Here is a 19,168-nt window from a genome sequence, read left to right as displayed (position 1 = left end):
AGTTGCTATTCTAGGGGAAATTTTATTTGAAACCACTGAAGTTTGTTAATGATTCTGACTTCCTGCAGTAGGCAGCTGGACAAATTGCAACTGACCATGGGCTTGTAGCAGGAAGAGGCTGAGGACAAACTCTCCACAACATGTGAGTAGATGAATTACAATGAAAGCTAGTAAATCAAATTTAATAAGGCTCTACATCTTAGTCGTACGAAGCCTTCCCGTTATTTTGAAATGTGCCGTCTTTAGTGGAAGAGAGAAATACTGTCTCCCTGCAGTTTTCCTGCAGGGAGATTAACCCAGAGCTATGGCTCAAGATCAGCAATAATGTCTCCTACAGCTTATGTTTTAGAGGAGAGGTAAGTTTGGGGAGTCTTGGATATTTAGTTGAATCTCCCAGAGCAAAATATACCCCTGAATAAATGGATGAGATTTGAAGCATTTCACCCTTTCCTTTGAGAAAGTTTAAAATTAAAAATGGAAAGGGTGTGACAAGAGGTTAAAATTCAAAAGCAGCCCTTATTTAGTTCATTCAGTAACTCTTTATTGAATGTACATTATGGACCAGACACTATTCTAACTGAGCCTAATTTCATCTCATATATAAATATAAATCGTTTTGCATAGTTTTAATACATACCAAATTTTCCAGGAACATAGCTGCTACCATTTGAGATATGATTGTTTCATTTTGTTCGTTGTTCTGAAGTTTTCCAGGAGTTGCTCACCATTTCTCAAAATCAGATTGAAGATGGCAGTGCTGTTCATGGCCTTTCAGTCACCAGCACAGCACATCTCTGGCCCGGGCTGCATTTGTGCTCCCACTCAACATGAGTCTATGTGGGTATCCAGTTGTTCTAGTGCTATTTGATGAAAAGACAACCCTTTCTTCGCTGAATTTCCTTTTCACCTTTATTGGAAAGCAATTGTCCATATATTTGTGCCCTTTCTTTTTTCTGTTCATCTAACACTTATGTCAAAACTGTATTGTCTTAACTACTATAGCTTGAAATTAGGGTAAGTCTTCCACTTTTTAACTTTTTTCAAGAATATTCCAACTATTCTTGATCATTTGCATTTCTATATGAATTTTAGAATCACCTTATTGACTTCTAAAAAAAACCCTACTGAAACTTTTGTCTGGATTGTGTTGAATCTATAGATCAGTTTAGGAAGAACTGCCATTTTAGCAATGTTGAGCCTTCCAACTCATGAACAAAGCACATTTCTTCATTTATTGGGGTATTTAAGATTTCTCTAGTAGTGTTTCAGTTTTCAGATCTTGCACATCTTTTATTAGGTTTATCCCAGAGTACTTTGTATTTTTGATACAGTTTTAAATGATTTTGTTTAGTTTTATTTCAGTTTCTGGTTATTCGTTCTTAGTGTGTGGAAATAGAATTGATTTTTGTGTAATGATCTTGTATCCTACAACCTTGCTAAGCGCACTTATTAGTGAGTTGTTTTTTTGTAGATTCTATCAGATTTTCTATATAGATGACCATACTGTCCGCGAATAACACTGACTAGAACCTCCAATACAGTGTTGACTAGAAGCGTTTAGACATTCTATCTTCTTGCTAATCTCAGGGGAAAGCATTCTGTCTTTCACCATGAAGTATGATGCTAGCTGTTGATTTTTGCTTATGATCTGTAACAGGTTGAGGAACTCTCCTTCTCTTTCTAGTTTGCCAAGAATTTTATCAGATATTGATGTTGAATTTTGTCAGATGCTTTGCTGTGTCTACTGAAATGATCATATCATTTTTTTTTACTTGTTAATATTGTGAATTTCATTGATTTTCGAATGTTAAGCCAAACTTGCATCCTTGGCACCAGTCCCACCACTGACTCTGAGGTCTGAGAGACAGAAGAGAAAAAGCATCCATCATTTGAGACATGTTTCAGCAAAATTGGAAGGTGAAGTAAACACTCAGAGAAAACTGGATGCTACAGGAGAGCATGCTGAAAACAAAGAGGCAGTGTCAGAAGATATAGGAGAAAGGTTAGGGCAGTACACGGCAGAGCCTAGGGGTGGTTGTTGGTGAGTGACATGGACTGTATTAGGAAAAAGAAAGTTGAGAGCACCTTAGGGATGAAAATATCGTAGAGTGTTTAGTTGTTTGGAAAACTTGCACCAGGGGCATTGTCTAAAAATGCATGACACGGATGCTCTGAGGGTCCATGAACCAAAAGAATCATCCCTTGGAAGGTGTCAGTTGCAGCAACTGCAGTATCTACAACATTTGACAGCTGAATGTTCTGAACAACAGTTCAGACACTGGTCTCCACGTGTGCAAGTTCTTAGGATATAGCAGGTCCCAGAGACTGTGATATCTGGCATGTCCTAGGCTAGAGATTAGCACAGAGTCTCAAGCCTGATATGATATCTGTTGAATCTAAAGTAGTGAACTCCTGTTCTTGTCTCATTTTAGCAGGACATTGTCTACACGACCTTACAGTCCTTGCTACCTTAGCTGCTGATATCCCATCCCTGAACCTTAACTCAGCATCTGGGGATCTGCTCCTTCCATTCCCACTGAAGTTAATTTTGCTGTATCCAATTGCATCCAAAGATAGAAATTTACATTGCAAAATGTAAAGGTCTTTTCTTGGTTAAATTTGTTTTTTAACATCTTTATTGGGGTATAATTGCTTTACAATGGTGTGTTTGTTAGTTTCTGCTTTATAACAAAGTGAATCAGTTATACATATACATATGTTCCCATTATCTCTTCCCTCTTGCGTCTCCCTCCCTCCCACCCTCCCTATCCCACCCCTCCAGGCGGTCACAAAGCACCTAGCTGATCTCCCTGTGCTATGCGGCTGCTTCCCACTACCTATCTACCTTACGTTTGGTAGTGTATATATGTCCATGCCTCTCTCTCGCTTTGTCACAGCTCACCCTTCCCCCTCCCCATATCCTCAAGTCCGTTCTCCACTAGGTCTGTGTCTTTATTCCTGTCTTACCCCTAGGTTCTTCATGACATTTTTTTTCCCTTAAATTCCATATATATGTGTTAGCATACGGTATTTGTCTTTCTCTTTCTGACTTACTTCACTCTGTATGACAGAATCTAGGTCTATCCACCTCATTACAAATAGCTCAATTTCGTTTCTTTTTATGGCTGAGTAATATTCCATTGTATATATGTGCCACACCTTCTTTATTCATTCATCCTGATGATGGGCACTTAGGTTGTTTCCATCTCCGGGCTATTGTAAATAGAGCTGCAATGAACATTTTGGTACATGACTCTTTTTGAATTATGGTTTCCTCAGGGTATATGCCCAGTAGTGGGATTGCTGGGTCATATGGTAGTTCTATTTGTAGTTTTTTAAGGAACTTCCGTACTGTTCTCCATAGTGGCTGTACCAATTCACATTCCCACCAGCAGTGCAGGAGTGTTCCCTTTTCTCCACACCCTCTCCAGCATTTATTGTTTCTAGATTTTTTGATGATGGCCATTCTGACTGGTGTGAGATGATATCTCATTGTAGTTTTGATTTGCATTTCTCTAATGATTAATGATGTTGAGCATTCTTTCATGTGTTTGTTGGCAATCTGTATATCTTCTTTGGAGAAATGTCTGTTTAGGTCTTCTGCCCATTTTTGGATTGGGTTGTTTGTTTTTTTGTTATTGAGCTGCATGAACTGCTTGTAAATTAATCCTTTGTCAGTTGCTTCATTTGCAAATATTTTCTCCCAGTCATCTGAGGGTTGTCTTTGGGTCTTGTTTATGGTTTCCTTTGCTGTGCAAAAGCTTTGAAGTTTCATTAGGTCCCATTTGTTTATTTTTGTTTTTATTTCCGTTTCTCTAGGAGGTGGGTCAAAAAGGATCTTGCTGTGATTTATGTCATAGAGTGTTCTGCCTATGTTTTCCTCTTAAGAGTTTGATAGTTTCTGGCCTTACATCTTGGTTAAATTTTTATTGGAGTATAGTTGCTTTACAATGTTGTGTTAGTTTCTACTGTACAGCAAAGTGAATCAGCCATACATATACATATATCCCTCTTTTTTGGATTTTCTTCCCATTTGGGTCACCACAGAGCACTGAGTAAAGTTCCCTGTGCTATACGGTAGGTTCTCATTAGTTATCTGTTTTATACATAGTATCAATAGAGTATATATGTCTATCCCAATCTCCCAATTCATCCCACCCTGCCTTTCCCCCTTGGGATCCATACGTTTGTTCTCTACATCTGCATCTCTATTTCTGCTTTGTAAATAAGATCATCTATAACAATTTTTTTCAGATTCCATATATATGTGTTAGCGTACGGTATTTGTTCTTTCTCTTTCTTACTTCACTCTGTATGACTCTCTCTAGGTCCACCCACATCTCTACAAATGACCCAATTTTGTTCCTTTTTATGGCTGAGTAATATTCCATTGTATATATGTACCACATCTTCTTTATCCATTCCTCTGTTCATGGACATTTAGATTGTTTCCATGTCCTTGCTATTGTAAATAGTGCTGCAGTGAACATTAGGGTCCATTTATCTATTTTGAATTATGGTTTTCTCTGGGTATATGCCCAGGAGTGGGATTGCTGGGTCATATGGTAGTTCTATTTTTAGTTTTTTAAGGAACCTCCATGCTGTTCTCCATAGTGGCTGTATCAATCAACATTCCCACCAACAGTGCAAGAGGGTTCCCATTTCTCCACACCCTCTCCAGCATTTATTGTTTGTAGATTTTTTGATGATGGCCATTCTGACCATTGTGAGGTGATATCTCATTATAGTTTTGATTTGCATTTCTCTAATAATTAGTGATGTTGAGCATTTTTTTCATGTGGCAAAATGTAAAGGTCTTTTTGAATTTATTATTTTGGAAATCTCTGCCACTGCTCTCTCCCATTGTTAACACTGCATACCTATATGATAATAACATTATACTCATTCACACGTATATCTAAATAGATATATTTAAGTCACACTTGAGGAATTAAGGTTAGTCCAGAGTAAAATGGAACTAGTTTAACTTCCATTTTGGTCACAACCAGGTCTTTGGCACATAAAGGAAAGTAGAGAAAGAGAAATATAAGCACTAATGAGTATGATCCATTTCAGCATCAAATGCCAAGTCCAGATGGGACACAACTGGAGCACTACACACTATAGCTCTGCACTAGGCAAAACCTCCGCGGCTAACAGACCATTTGGGATTTCTTGACTTCTTCAAACTGCAGGTCATCCCCCAAACTGCCAATCATACTTGCAAGGATCTCTTAGTCACTAATTAAATAGTTATTGTTTAAAAACTATAAAACTTACAAATGGAATATCACAGAAGTTTGTAATTTGTGTATATTCAGGTTGATAGGTCAGCAGGAAGTCTTGGACAAGTCTGTGCTGAAGATTATCCTGTGGACATGGGGATAAAGCAATTGCTCAACTCACAGGCAAGGTGAGCTGCATGGCGCTAGTTGCTCTAGAACTTAGTATGTTTTCTATGGAACCTCCGTATTAGAAGTCAATGATTCCCTGAAGATCTCTTTCTCTTTACTAATTAATTGGTAAATTAAGTAAAACATTTTGACTTTAGCATTTGGAATTTTCTTAGTGAGAAACAGTTAAGGGCTTCCTCTTTTAAACATCGCAAGATAAATTTTCCTTACCCAAATTCTCACAAGCTGTAAAATCTACTGTCATATAGCACATGGAAAGGATATTAAAAATAGTTTGAGCCAGCCTCTTTAGGCTGGGTCTCATCAGTTGTTTTAAAAGATACTTTTAAACCTTCAGTTCTCTGAAATAACAGTAAGTGAAAGTCATTTTGAGAATATTATAAGTTTTCCAGGGATAAGAACCTAAGAAAATGGTTATACTTATTTAAAACTCTCTTAGGACATGTCTGTATAAAACTTTCCAAGTGCACACACACATACACACACAGTCACACACATGCACAGCTAGAGGACATACCTCCAGACTGAAGTCCAGCTGTGGAGTCACCTTTGTAAATTTTAAATAAAATAATAAAGACTTAAACACTCACTGGAGGATAAAAATTTTGGAAAACCCGTAATACGTTTTGTTCTTACTTTATATTTGTGGTTCTTCTCAATGTTGTCAAGGGGACAGTGTTGGTCATCTGTTGCTGCATAACACACCACCCAAAACAGAATATCTTAAAAAAAAGAAACTACTGTTTATTATTTCTGACAATTTTGTGGTTAGTCTGAGGTGTTTCTGCCGCTGGACTTGTGTGGGCTCAACCATGTGACCACCTTTAGCTGACAGGTTGGCTAGGGGTTGGATTCATTTGAGTCAGTTGGGTCTCTCTACATGTTTTCATTTTTTAATTTTATATTAGAGTATAGTTGATTTACAATTTTGTGTTAATTTCAGTTGTACAGCAAAGTGATTTAGTTATACATATACACATATCCATTCTTTTCCCATAGATTATAACAGAATATTGAGTAGAGTTCCCTGTGCTACACAGTAGTCCCTTGTTGATTATCTATTTTATATAAAGTAGTGTGTACATGTTAATACCAAACTCCTAATTTATCCCTCCCTATCACATTTCCCTTTGGTAACCATAAGTTTGTTTTCAACGTCCGTGAGTCTGTTTCTGTTTTGTAAATAAGTTCATTTGTATCATTTTTTTTTCTTGGCCATGCCATGTGGCCTGTGGGATCTTAGTTCCCCAACCAGAGACTGAACCCAGGCCCTCAGCACTGGAAGCACAGAGTCCTAACCACTAGACAGCCAGGGAATTCCCATTTGTGTCATTTTTCTAGATTCCACGTATAAGAGGTATCAAATGAAATTTCCTTTCTCTGTCTGACTTACTTCCACTTAGTATGGTAATCTCTAGGTCCATCCATGTTGCTGCAAATGGCATTATTTCATTCTTTTTTATGGCTGAGTAATATTCCATTGTATATATGTACCATATCTTCTTTATCCATTCATCTGTTGATGGCCATTTAGGTTGTATCCATGTCTTAGCTATTGTAAATAGTGCTGCAATGAACATTGGGGTGCATGTATTTTTCCGAATTATGGTTTTCTCCACAGATATGCCCAGGAATGGGACTGCTGAATCATATGGTAGTTCTGTTTTTAGTTTCTTGAGAAACCTCCATACTGTTTTCCAAAATGGTCGTACCAATTTACATTCCCACCAACAATGCAGTAGGGTTCCCTATTCTACACACCCTCTCCAGAATTTATTGTTTGTAGACTTTTTCATGATGACCATTCTGACCAGTGTGAGGTGATACCTCATTGTGGTTTTGGTTTGCATTTCTCTAATAATTAGTGATCTTGAGCGTCTTTTCATGGATTTTTTGGCCATCTTTATGTCTTCTTTGTAGAAATGTGTATTTAGAACTTCTGCCCATTTTTTGATTGAGTTGTTTTGTTGATATTAAGCTGCATGAACTGTTAGTTTGGAGATTAATCCCTTGGTTGCTTCATTTGCAAATATTTTCTCCCATTCGGTGGGCTGTCTTTTCATTTATTTTATGGTTTCCTTTGCTGTGCAAAAGCTTTTAAATATAATTAGGTCCCATTTGTTTATTTTTGTTTTTATTTCCATTACTCTAGGAGACTGATCAAAAAAGATAATGCTGTGATTTATGTCAGGGAGTGTTCTGCCTATGTTTTCCTCTAAGTTTTTATAGTACCTCGTCTTAGATTTAGGTCTTTAATCTATTTTGAGTTTATGTTTGTGTATGGTGTTAGGGAGTGTTCTAATGTCATTCTTTTACATGTGGCTGTCTAGTTTTCCTAGCACCACTTATTGAAGAGACTGTCTTCTCCATTGTGTATTCTTGCCTCCTTTGTCATAGATTAATTGACCATAGGTGCTTGGGTTATTTCTGGGCTTTCTATCCTGTTCTATTAATTTATATTTGTTTTTGTGCCACTACCATGCTGTTTTGATGACTGTAGTTTGTGGTACAGTCTGAAGTCAGGGAGCCTAATTCCTCCAGCTCCATTTTTCATCCTCAGGATTGCTTTGGCTATTCAGGGTCTTTTGTGCTTCCATACAAATATAACAATTTTTTGTTCTAGTCCTGTGAAAAATGCCCTTGGTAATTTAATAGGGATTACACTGAATCTGTAGATTGCCTTGGGTAGTGTAGTCATTTTGACAATACTGATTCTTCCAATACAGAAACATGGTATATCTTTCCATCTATTTGTGTCATCTTTGATTTTTTTCATCAGCATCTTATAGTTTTCAGAGTACAGGTCTTTTGCCTCCTTAGGTAGGTTTATACCTAGGTATTTTATTCTTTTTGATGTGATGGTAAATGAGATTGTTTCCTAAATTTCTCTTTCTGATCTTTCATTGTTAGTGTATAGAAATGCAAGAGATTTCTGTGTATTTATTTTCTATCCTGCAGCATTACTGAGTTTATTGATGAGCTCTAGTAGTTTTCTGGTGGCATCTTTAGGATTTTCTATGTATAGGATCATGTCATCTGCAAACAGTGACAGTTTTACTTCTTTTCCAATTTGAATTCCTTTTATTTCTTTTTCTTCTCTGATTTCTGTGGCTAGGACTTCCAAAACTATGTTGAATAATAGTGGCAAGGGTGCACATCCTTGTCTTGTTCCTGGTCTTGGAGGAAATGCTTTCAGGCTTTCACCATTGAGTATGATGTTAGCTGTGGGTTTGTCATATATGGGCTTTATTATGTTGATGTATGCTCCCTCTATGCCAACTTTCTGGAGAGTTTTTATCATAAATAAATGGTGTTGAATTTTGTCAGTCAAAAGCTTTTTCTGTATCTATTGAGATGATCATATGGTTTTAATTCTTCAGTTTGTTAATGTGGTATATCACACTGATGGAATTGCAGTTAGTTATTGAAAAATCCTTGCATTTCTAGGATAAATCCCACTTGATCATGTTGTATGAGCATTTTAATGTATTGTTGGATTCCGTTTACTAGTATTTTGTTCAGGATTTTTGCAACTATGTTCATCAGTGATACTGGCCTGTAATTTTCTTTTTTTGTGTGGTATTTTGTCTAGTTTTGGTATCAGGGTGGCCTCACAGAATGAGTTTGGGAGTTTTATTTCCTCTGCAATTTTTTGGAACTGTTTCAGAAGGATAGGCGTTAGCTATTCTCTAAATATTTGATAAAAAAATCACCTGTGAAGCCATCTGGTCCTGGACTTTTATTTATTGGGAGTTTTTAAATCACAGTTTCAATCTCATACTTGTGATTGGTTTGTTCATATTTTCTGATTCAGTCTTTCTTAGGAGATTGTACCTTTCTAAGAATTTGTCCGTTTCTTCCAGGTTGTCCATTTTATTGGCATATAGTTGCTTGTAGTAATCTCTTATGATCCTTTGTGTTGTCAATTGTAAGTTCTTTTTTCATTTCTAATTTTATTGATTTGAGTCGTCTCCCTTTTTTTCTTGATTGAGTGAGTCTGCCTGAAGGTTTATCAGTTTTGCTTATCTTCTCAAAGAACCAGTTTTTAGTTTCATTGATCTTTTCTATTATTTGTTTCATTTATTTCTGCTCTGATCTTTATGATTTCTTTCCTTCTGCTAAGTTTGGGTTTTGCTTGTACCTCTTTCTCTAGGTGCTTTAGGTGTAGTAAGGTTGTTTGAGAGAGATTTTTCTTTCCTGAGGGAAGAAAGACTGTATTGCTGTAAACTTCCCTCTTAGAACTGCTTTTGCTGCATCCCGTAGGTTTAGGATCATCGTGTTTTCGTTTTCATTTGTCTCTATGTATTTTTTGATTTCCTCTTTGATTTCTTTGGTGATCCATTGGTTGTTTGTTTGTTTAGTAACATATTGTTTATCCTCCACGTGTTTGTGTTTTTTACAGTTATTTTTTCCTTGTAGTTGATTTCCAACCTCATGGGGTTGTGGTCAGAAAAGATGTTTGATACGTTTTGTTTTCTTAAATTTCCTGAGGCTCGATTTGTGGCCCAGTGTGTGAGCAATCCTGGAGAATGTTCCATGTGCACTTGAGAAGAATGTGTACTCTGCTGCTTTTGGTCTATAAATATCAGTGAAGTCCATCTGGTCTAAGGTGTCATTTAAGGCCTGTGTTTCCTTACTGATTTTTCTGTTTGGATGATCTGTCCTTTGATGATAGTGGGGTGTTAAATTTCCCAACCATTGTTGTGTTACTGTCGACTTTTCCTTTTAATAATTTCCACCTGCATGGAATAGCTTTTTCCATCCCCTCACTTTCCATCTGTATCTGTCCCTAGATCTGAAGTGGGTCTCTTGTAGACAGCATATATGCATGGAAATCAAAAGATAGCTGGAGTAACAATACTCATATCAGACAAAATAGAGTTTAAAATAAAGACTGTTACAACAAAGAAGGACACTACATAATGATCAAGGGATTAATCCAAAAAGAAGGTACAACTGTAAATACATATGGACCCAACATAGAAGCACCTCAATATATGAGGCAAATGCTATAACAGGCTAACAAGGAGAAAGAGACAGTAACACAATAATAATTGGGGAATTTAACACCCCACTATCATCAATGGACAGATCATCCAGACAGAAAAATTGATAAGGAAACACAGGCCTTAAACGACACATTAGACTAGATGGACTGCACTGATATTTATAGAGCATTCCATCCCAAAGCAGCAGAATACACATTCTTCTCAAGTGCACATGGAACATTCTACAGAATTGCTCACATGCTGGGCCACAAATCAAGCCTCGGTAATTTAAGAAAACTGAAATCATATGAAGCATCTTTTTTTTTTTTTTGGCAGTACGCGGGTCTCTCACTGTTGTGGCCTCTACCATTGCGGAGCACAGGCTCTGAACGCGCAGGCTCAGCGGCCATGGCGCACAGGCCCAGTCACTCCGCAGCATGTGGGATCTTCCCGGACTGGGGCACGAACCTGTGTCCCCTGCATCAGCAGGCGGACTCTCAACCACTGCGCCACCAGGGAAGCCTTGAAGCATCTTTTTTGACCACAACCCTATGAGGTTAGGAATCAACTGCAAGAAAAAAAAAAACTGTAAAAAACACAAACACATGGAGGGTAAACAATATGTTACTAAACTAAACAAACAACCAATGGATCACCAAAGAAATCAAAGAGGAAATCAAAAAAATACCTAGAGACAAATGAAAACGAAAACACGAAGATCCTAAACCTATAGGATGCAGCAAAAGCAGTTCTAAGAGGGAAGTATATAACAATACATTTTAACCTCAGGAAACAAACAAGAATAATCTCAAATAATCAACCTAACCTTACAGCTAAAGCAACTAGAGAAAGAAGAACAAACAAAACCCAAAGTTAATAGAAGGAAAGAAATCGTAAGATCAGAGCAGAAATAAAATAGAAAAGATCAATGAAACTAAAAGCTGGTTCATTGAAAAGATAAACAAAATTGATAACCCTTTAGCCAGACTCAAAACCTTCTGCACAGCAAAGCAAACCATAAATAAAATGAAAAGACAACCCACAGAATGGGAGAAAATATTTGCAAACAATGTAACCAACAAGGGATTAATCTCCAAAATTAAAAAGAAAAAAACAGCTCATGTGGCTCAATATAAAAAAAAGAAAAAAACCCAATCAAAAAATGTGCAGAAGACCTGTATAGCCATTTTATCCAAAGAAGACATACAGATGGCCAATAGGCACATGAAAAGATGCTCAACATCACTCACTAACTATTAGAGAAATGCAACTCAAAACTACACACCAGTCAGATGGCTATCATCAAAAAGTCTACAAACAGTAAATGTTAGAGAGGGTGTGGAGAAAAGGGAAACCTCCTGCACTGTTGGTGGGAATGTAAATTGGTACAGTCACTATGGAGTAGTTCGGCGGTTCCTTAAGAAACTAAAAATAAAGCTACCATATGATCCAGCAATCCCACTGTTGGGCATGTATACAGAGAAAAAGATAGTTGGAAAGGATACATGCACCCCAATATTCATTGCAGCACTGTTTACAGTAGCCAAGACACGGAAGCAACCTAAATGTCCATCGATGGATGAATGGATAAAGAAGATGTGGTACACATATACAATGGAATATTACTCAGCCATTTTTTTAAAAATGAAATAATGCCATTTGCAGCAACATGGATGGACCTGGAGATTATCATACTAAGTGAAATAAGTCTGACAGAGAAAGATAAATATCATATATTATTTATATGCAGAATCTAAAAAAAATGATACAAATGAACTTATTTATAAAACAGAAAGAGACTCAACAGATACAGAGGATGAACTTTTAGTTACCTGGGGGGAAGTGTGGGGGGAGGGACAGATTTGGAATTTGGGATTGACATGTACACACTGCTATATTTAAAACAGATAACCAACAGGGAACTAGTGTATAGCACAGGGAACTTTGCTCAATACTCTGTTATAACCTAAATGGGAAAGAATTTGAAAAAGAATAGATAAATGTGTATGTATAACTGAATCACTTTAGTGTACACCTGTAAGTTACATATTGTTAATCAACTATACTCCATTATAACATAAAAATAAAAAATACACAGAGTGGCAGATTGCATTAAAAAACAAGAGCATATGATATGCTGCCTACAAGAGACACACTTTAGGGTGAAGGACACAGGTTGAAAGTGACAGGTTGGAAAAAGACAGTTCATGCAAATGGAAATGACAAGAAAGCAGGGCACAATACTCAGACAAAACAGACTTTGAAACAAAGGCCATAAAGAAGGACACTACATAATGATAAAAGGATCAACACAAGAGGAGGATTTTACAATCGTCAACATATATGCACCTAATATTGGAGCACCCAAATACAAAAAACAAATACTAACAGACATAAAGGGAGAAATTGAGAGGAATACAATAATAGTAGGAGGCTTTAACACCACACTCACATCAACGGACAGATCTTGTAGACAGAAAATCAACAAGGCAACAGAGATCCTAAATGATACAATAGAACAGACTTAATTGATATTTTCAGGACATTACATCCCAAAAAGAACAAAAAAAAAAAAACCCAAAATACACATTCTTTTCAAGTGCACATGGAATGTTCTCTAAGACCACATACCAGGGAACAAAACAGGACTCAACAAATTTAAAAGAGTACAGAAATTATCTCAAGCATCTTTTCTGAACACAATGGCATGAAACTAGGTATCAACCGCAGAACAAGAAATGTGAAAAAAAAAGTTACATGGAGACTAAACAACATGCTACTGAAAAACCAATGGGTCAACAATGAAATCAAAGAAGAAATTAAAAGATACCTTGAGACAAATGACAATGAAAACACAACCATACAAAATCTATGGGATGCAGCGCAAGCAGTTCTTGGAAGTTCATAGCAATAGAGGCCTTCCTCAAAAAACAAGAAAAATCTCAAGTAAACAACCTAACCTACCACTTAAAAGAATAGAAAAAGAAGAACAAACAAAACCTAAAATCAGAAAAGAGGAAATAAATAAAATAGATTTTAAAAAATAGAAAAAAATCAATAAAGGCAAGAGCTGGTTCTTTGAAAGAGTAAAGAAGATTGACAAACTGGCCATGCTCACCAAGAAAAGAGAGAGAATCCAAATAAAATAAGAAATGAAAAAGGAACATAATAACTGATAACGAGAAATAGAAAACATCATAAGGGACTACTATGAACAATTTATATGCCAGCAGATTTGACAACCTAGAGGAAATGGACAGGTTTCTAGAAACACAGAGCCCACCAAAATTGAATCAGGAAGAAACAGATACTTTTTGTTTTTCTTTTTGCGGTACACGGGCCTCTCCCGTTGCGGAGCACAGGCTCCAGACACGCAGGCTCAGCGGCCATGGCTCACAGGCCCAGCCACTCCGCGGCATATGGGATCTTCCTGGACCGGGGCACGAACCATGTCCCCTGCATCGGCAGGTGGACTCTCAACCACTGCACCACCTGGGAAGCCCCAGATACAGATATTTTGAACAGACCAATCACTAGAAGTGAAATAGAATCTGTAATTTAAAAATTCTCTACAAACAAAACTCCAGGACCAGATGGCTTCACAGATGAATTCTACCAAACATAGAAAGAACTTATACCAATCCTTCTCAAACTCTTCCAAAAAACTGAAGAGGAGGGAACACTCCCAAAGACATTCTATGAAGCCACCATCACCCTGATACCAAAACCAAAGACCACCAAAAAAATTAGAGGCCAATACCTTTGACGAATATAGATGCAAAAATTCTCAAAATATTAGGAAACCGAATCCAACAACACATAAAAAATATCATACACCATGATCAAGTGGGATTCATCCCACATTCACAAGGATGGTTCAACATCTGCAAATCAGTGTGATACACCACATAAACAAAAGACAAAAATCACATGTTCATCTCAATAGGTGCAGAAAAAGCATTTGATAGAACTCAACATCTATTCATGATAAAAATTCTTACCAAAGGAAGTATAGAGAGACCATATCTCAACATAGTAAAAGCTATTTATGACAAACCCACAGCTAACATCACAGTCAATGGTGAAAAGCTGACAGCCTTCTTACTAAAATCTGGAACAAGACAAGGATGCCCAGTCTCATCACTTCCATTCAACATAGTATTGGAAGTCCTAGCCACAGCAATCAGACAAGAAAAAGAAATAAATGGTATTCAAATTGGAAGGGAAGAGAGAAAATTGTCATTTTATACAGATGACATGATACTATATAGAGAGAACCCTAAAAACTCCACACAAAAACTACTAGAACTGATAAATTCAACAGGGTAGCAGGACACAAGATTAACATGCAGAAATCGGTTGACTTTCTTTACACTAACAATGAGATATCAGAAAGGGAATGTAAAAAACAATACCTTTTAAAATCCCACCCCTGTAAGTAAAATACTTAGGAATAAAGCTGACTAAGGAGGTGAAAGACTTATACACTGAGAACTATAAAACATTAATAAAGGAAATTGAAGATGACTCAAAGAAATGGAAAGATATCCCATGCTCTTGGACTGGAAGAATACTGTTAAAATGGCCATACTACCGAAAGCAATCTACAGATTTAATGTGATTCTTATCAAATTACTCATGGTATTTTTCACAGAACTAGAACAAATAATCCTAAAATTTATATGGAATCACCCAGTTTTTGTCACTTGATATTATAGCAGAGTTTCATTTTGATGTGCGCTATGGCATTTAAAATATGAACAATATAATAGGGTTGTTCCCCTTTGAACACTTGGGTACTACTACTTTGTTAGTGGAGAGGTAGGTAGCTCAAGTATAAAGTCAAAATTATTGATTAGATTGTGCTTTAAGATAATAGTAAAATGTAGTTTAAGCAGAACAAAAAAAACCCTGATAATCCAGGAATTAACAAAAATCTTATTTTTATGCTTAAGTTAAAAGGTCACTTCTAAAAGTATGATATTCTAAACTGACATAGTATTTAAGAATTTTCGAAAACATTCCTAAATGAAATGCTTCTGTCACCATAATTATGTCAGTGATACACAATTTAAAACTTGTCTAATTTGGCTCGTGACAAGTTTGCTTCAAGGTATGAGCTGGAATGCTGGGGAGTAGTGGAAGTTTCTGAATAGCATATATATAAGGGATTTACCTGGAGGAATACTAGGGTAATATTATTTATTTGAACTCCAGTTAGGATGCCAGGCACCCTTTGCAGAAATATATGCATTTTCTGACTTACTTCTCACAACAAAACCAACAAGCAGATACTAATAAAGCCATTTTACTGTTAAGGAAATTGACATAATTCAGCTGATAAATGTTAGTTTATCATCTTTCCAAATTTATGATCCTTCAACCCTTTTTCTTATGTCCATCCTTTCCTTTCAAATGGGAAAACAGTTGTTTTCACCTCTTGATTTTTTTCCTTGTCTAAAATAGGTTTAATCCCTTTCTTTCTATCCTTTCTCCCTTCCCTTCTCCTTTCCTCTTTCCTTCCCTCTTTCTAAGTATGAGAGAATTGTGGATTTATATAACTTCGAATTTCAGGTAAAATATATTTTGTAACTAAATTCTCAGTGATTTGTTATGCTATACCTTTGTTAAAGTACTTCCTCACTCAAAGCAGGAGTGTATAGGGTATGTTGTGGCTGTAACTTACTATCTTATTGTCTGATTAAAACATGAAATTTGGTTATGTACTGTTCATTTCAATTTTGTATGTGTATTTTAAATTCCCATGATATGTGTGTGCATTTGCAATAGACCATCCAGGAAACAAGCTAAAAATATTATTGATAAAGAAGGTGAAATATACATGAAATGTGGAAATATGCTATTAATTTAATACTTAAATAAGCTGTGGAAAATTTGTCTCTAATTATTAACTATATGTAACACTCATCTCAAATTCAATGACTTTTGTCCCCCTCCCCAAAATATATTTTCCTTATTTTTCTGACTCAGCTAATTTTGGTCTAACTGAACATTGGTTTTAACTTACTCATTGAATATCAATATAAATATGCACCATCATAGGTATGTACATAAGTTATAAATAACTCCTTTAAAGGAGTACTTAATGTGTCAGACGTTTAGAAGATCCCATCTTTTTCTACATATGTGTAAAACTCAGACTCAGAGTGGTGTTGTATAAGTGTGATGTGATTGATCTCCAGTAAGAGAAGAAAGAGAAGGCATGAGATGGAGGGTCGATCTAAACTTTATCATATATAAGCCTTAGGAAAGACATTTGAGTTCTTACATTGCAATACTCTTACCTGAAATTTTAATTCGAACCTACCCATTTTTAGAAGGGTATTGTTGTACCCCCGTCTGTAGGACATACATGTGGAATTCCTCTTTTATCCTCATGACTCTCTCTCAGTATCTGTAGTCGAAACAAGACGCATGCCCTTTACAGAGCCGGCACAATTAGGAGTAACATCTGCAACTTAGCAAACTATGGAATAGTGTTTCTCAGTATAAAGCCAATTGGCTCAATTCACATACTTAGTCTAATAATACCTTAATCAACTAAATTCGTCTGCCCCAATTTCATATTTTATAGTCAGGACAGAAAGGATACAACTTAATATCCTAAATATCATAATTTGAGTCTGGGAACAATACCAACTTGTCACTCTCAGGACCCAGCTGACGGTGAAACTGGAGACTACACGAAGTTATGCAGCAGCTGAAACTGCACAAGAAATGGATTCCACGTGAGAAGAGCAGAAAAGGCTGAAAGTGACACTGAAGGGTGTTGCACTGGACACTGCTTTACTTTGTTACATTCTGGAGAAAGTGGTGTATTTACCAGGTAGAACGGGACCTGCGAACAGTTATTACGTGCTAAACCTGACTACCGGAAAGTAACGTCAGAAGATTTCCTACATTTCAATAATAAAACTAGATTTAAGACAGTCAAAAGTAGTGACTGGTTAATTTCCACAAAATTTAATTTTTCAGAATTTCTAATTACTATATGTAATATTCCATAAAAGACTCATCAATTTGCCAATTTAAATAAAAGTTTTAGAATCAATGAAGTGTGATTTTGTTCCCCATGCTTTTATGTTCCTACTTAGCATAGGAAACTGTACGGTTTGCTTCAATTTCATAAAAATTAGTTTCAGACTTTCTTTTGTTCATCAAAGACAGTTTCAGCTCTCCAGGTGCTAATACTTACTTTAGAAAGGAAAAACAAATATCGAGTTGGAGGTCAACGTACTTCCCTTTTGATGGGTTGCTTTATCAAATATTAAAAAATGAACAAAGGACGTATTGTTTCAACAACTAAATCCCAATAATGGTGGTGTATTCATTCAGATTTCAGCAGTTATACTTGCGTCCATGGTATCAAAGCCCCAGGAATACTTTTCCAGGAATCTCTTTTGTTGCAAGTTGTGCATCAGCAGCTACCATGGGTCAGCAAGAACCATACAAAGGAGGGTCTTGAATTATGTCTACAATGTCAGGCTTTTATCAGATTTACACATTGGTGGTGATGAATTTCATATGTTAGGTGTAAAGAACAAACTTCTCCATAAGTACAGACTCCAATACAAGCCCAGTGTGCCATATGAAGGCTAGATGAGACTAGAAAAGGCAGGACAGATTCATCATCACAGAATGAAAAGCACACAGCAATTTCAGAGGATAAAAATGTGAAATCTTACCGTAAGTCCTTTATTAGAAACACATCCAAAATGTACATATACTCTAAGAATAGTCTGTAGTAGAAGAATGGGGGGAAAAGGTATGCCAGTCAAAACATTATGTAAAAGATGTCACATGAAATTAACTTTAAGGAATAGAGCATTATTTGTCTTCTTCTCCAAGAAGACAAAATTTTAAAATGAGGTGTCCACGACAAGCTGGAATTCTTTTCATTTCTATATTATTTTGCAGAGGCAAATGCGTGTTGTGTGTGTGTGCTTACTACGTAATTAATTCCTAGTAAGTCTACAGTGTTTCTTGTCAGAAACAGTGATATTCTATATAAACTCCTTTACGTTAATTTAGATCAAGTTTCAGTGGTCCCATGTCCCTTCTCAATTTTCAGCACAAGAATGGTCAATATTACCTAAAATCTTAGTTTCCTTTTGCTATGGAATATGCCAAGGTGGCATAAAAACTTACTCTAAGTGCCTAAATGTTTGCAGGGTTAGGAAGTTAAATATACCAAGTATTTAGGAAGCCTATTTTGTAACAAATATAAACATTTTTATATATGCTGTTTTACAGTATTGTGTTAAGCATTTTTTTTAAAAAACGTAGAAAGTAAACTTTGACACTGGAATAGCAGCACCATTCTGGGATAAGATCCCCTTTGCATTCTGTACTAGTCCATGGGCCTAGGAAATCTAGAATATTCTCACATGGCCCAGACTGAAGGCTCCAGAGTTAGTTTTTTATTCTGTCATACAACAAATTAACAACCAGCAGTGATAACACAGTTTTGAGCCCAAGATAGTTAAGGCTATGAAAATTCCAAAGAACTAGTACCTCAGCTAGTTAAATGAATTCTGACAGATCAAAGTTACATGAATGTATCATTTCTAAATCTGCTACTTGGAGAATCACCATGATGATGATGATTTTTTTTGTATCAGGGAAACCTCACAAGACTGAGACAACACCAAAATGATGAAACACCACTTTTAAAAAAAGGAACACCTAAAACATTAGCCATAACTTTAATCATCCTTAAATTATATTTGTGAATATCAGAAATAA

The 19,168-nt window shown here is 36.3% G+C and overlaps 1 long non-coding RNA gene across 1 annotated transcript; it reads left to right on the top strand.

Moving 5' to 3' along the window:
• Nucleotides 1-33: 33 nt before the first annotated feature.
• LOC137223448 (uncharacterized) lies at nt 34-17,443 on the top strand. Its single transcript, XR_010942880.1, has 3 exons — nt 34-142; nt 5,322-5,413; nt 17,077-17,443. It is a non-coding gene; the product is annotated as an uncharacterized lncRNA (long non-coding RNA).
• The last annotated feature ends 1,725 nt before the right edge of the window (nt 17,444-19,168 follow it).

This window comes from Pseudorca crassidens, chromosome 4, assembly GCF_039906515.1.
Source record: "Pseudorca crassidens isolate mPseCra1 chromosome 4, mPseCra1.hap1, whole genome shotgun sequence".
Lineage (NCBI taxonomy): Eukaryota > Metazoa > Chordata > Mammalia > Artiodactyla > Delphinidae > Pseudorca > Pseudorca crassidens.
This window is presented reverse-complemented; position numbering and strand designations above follow the sequence as displayed.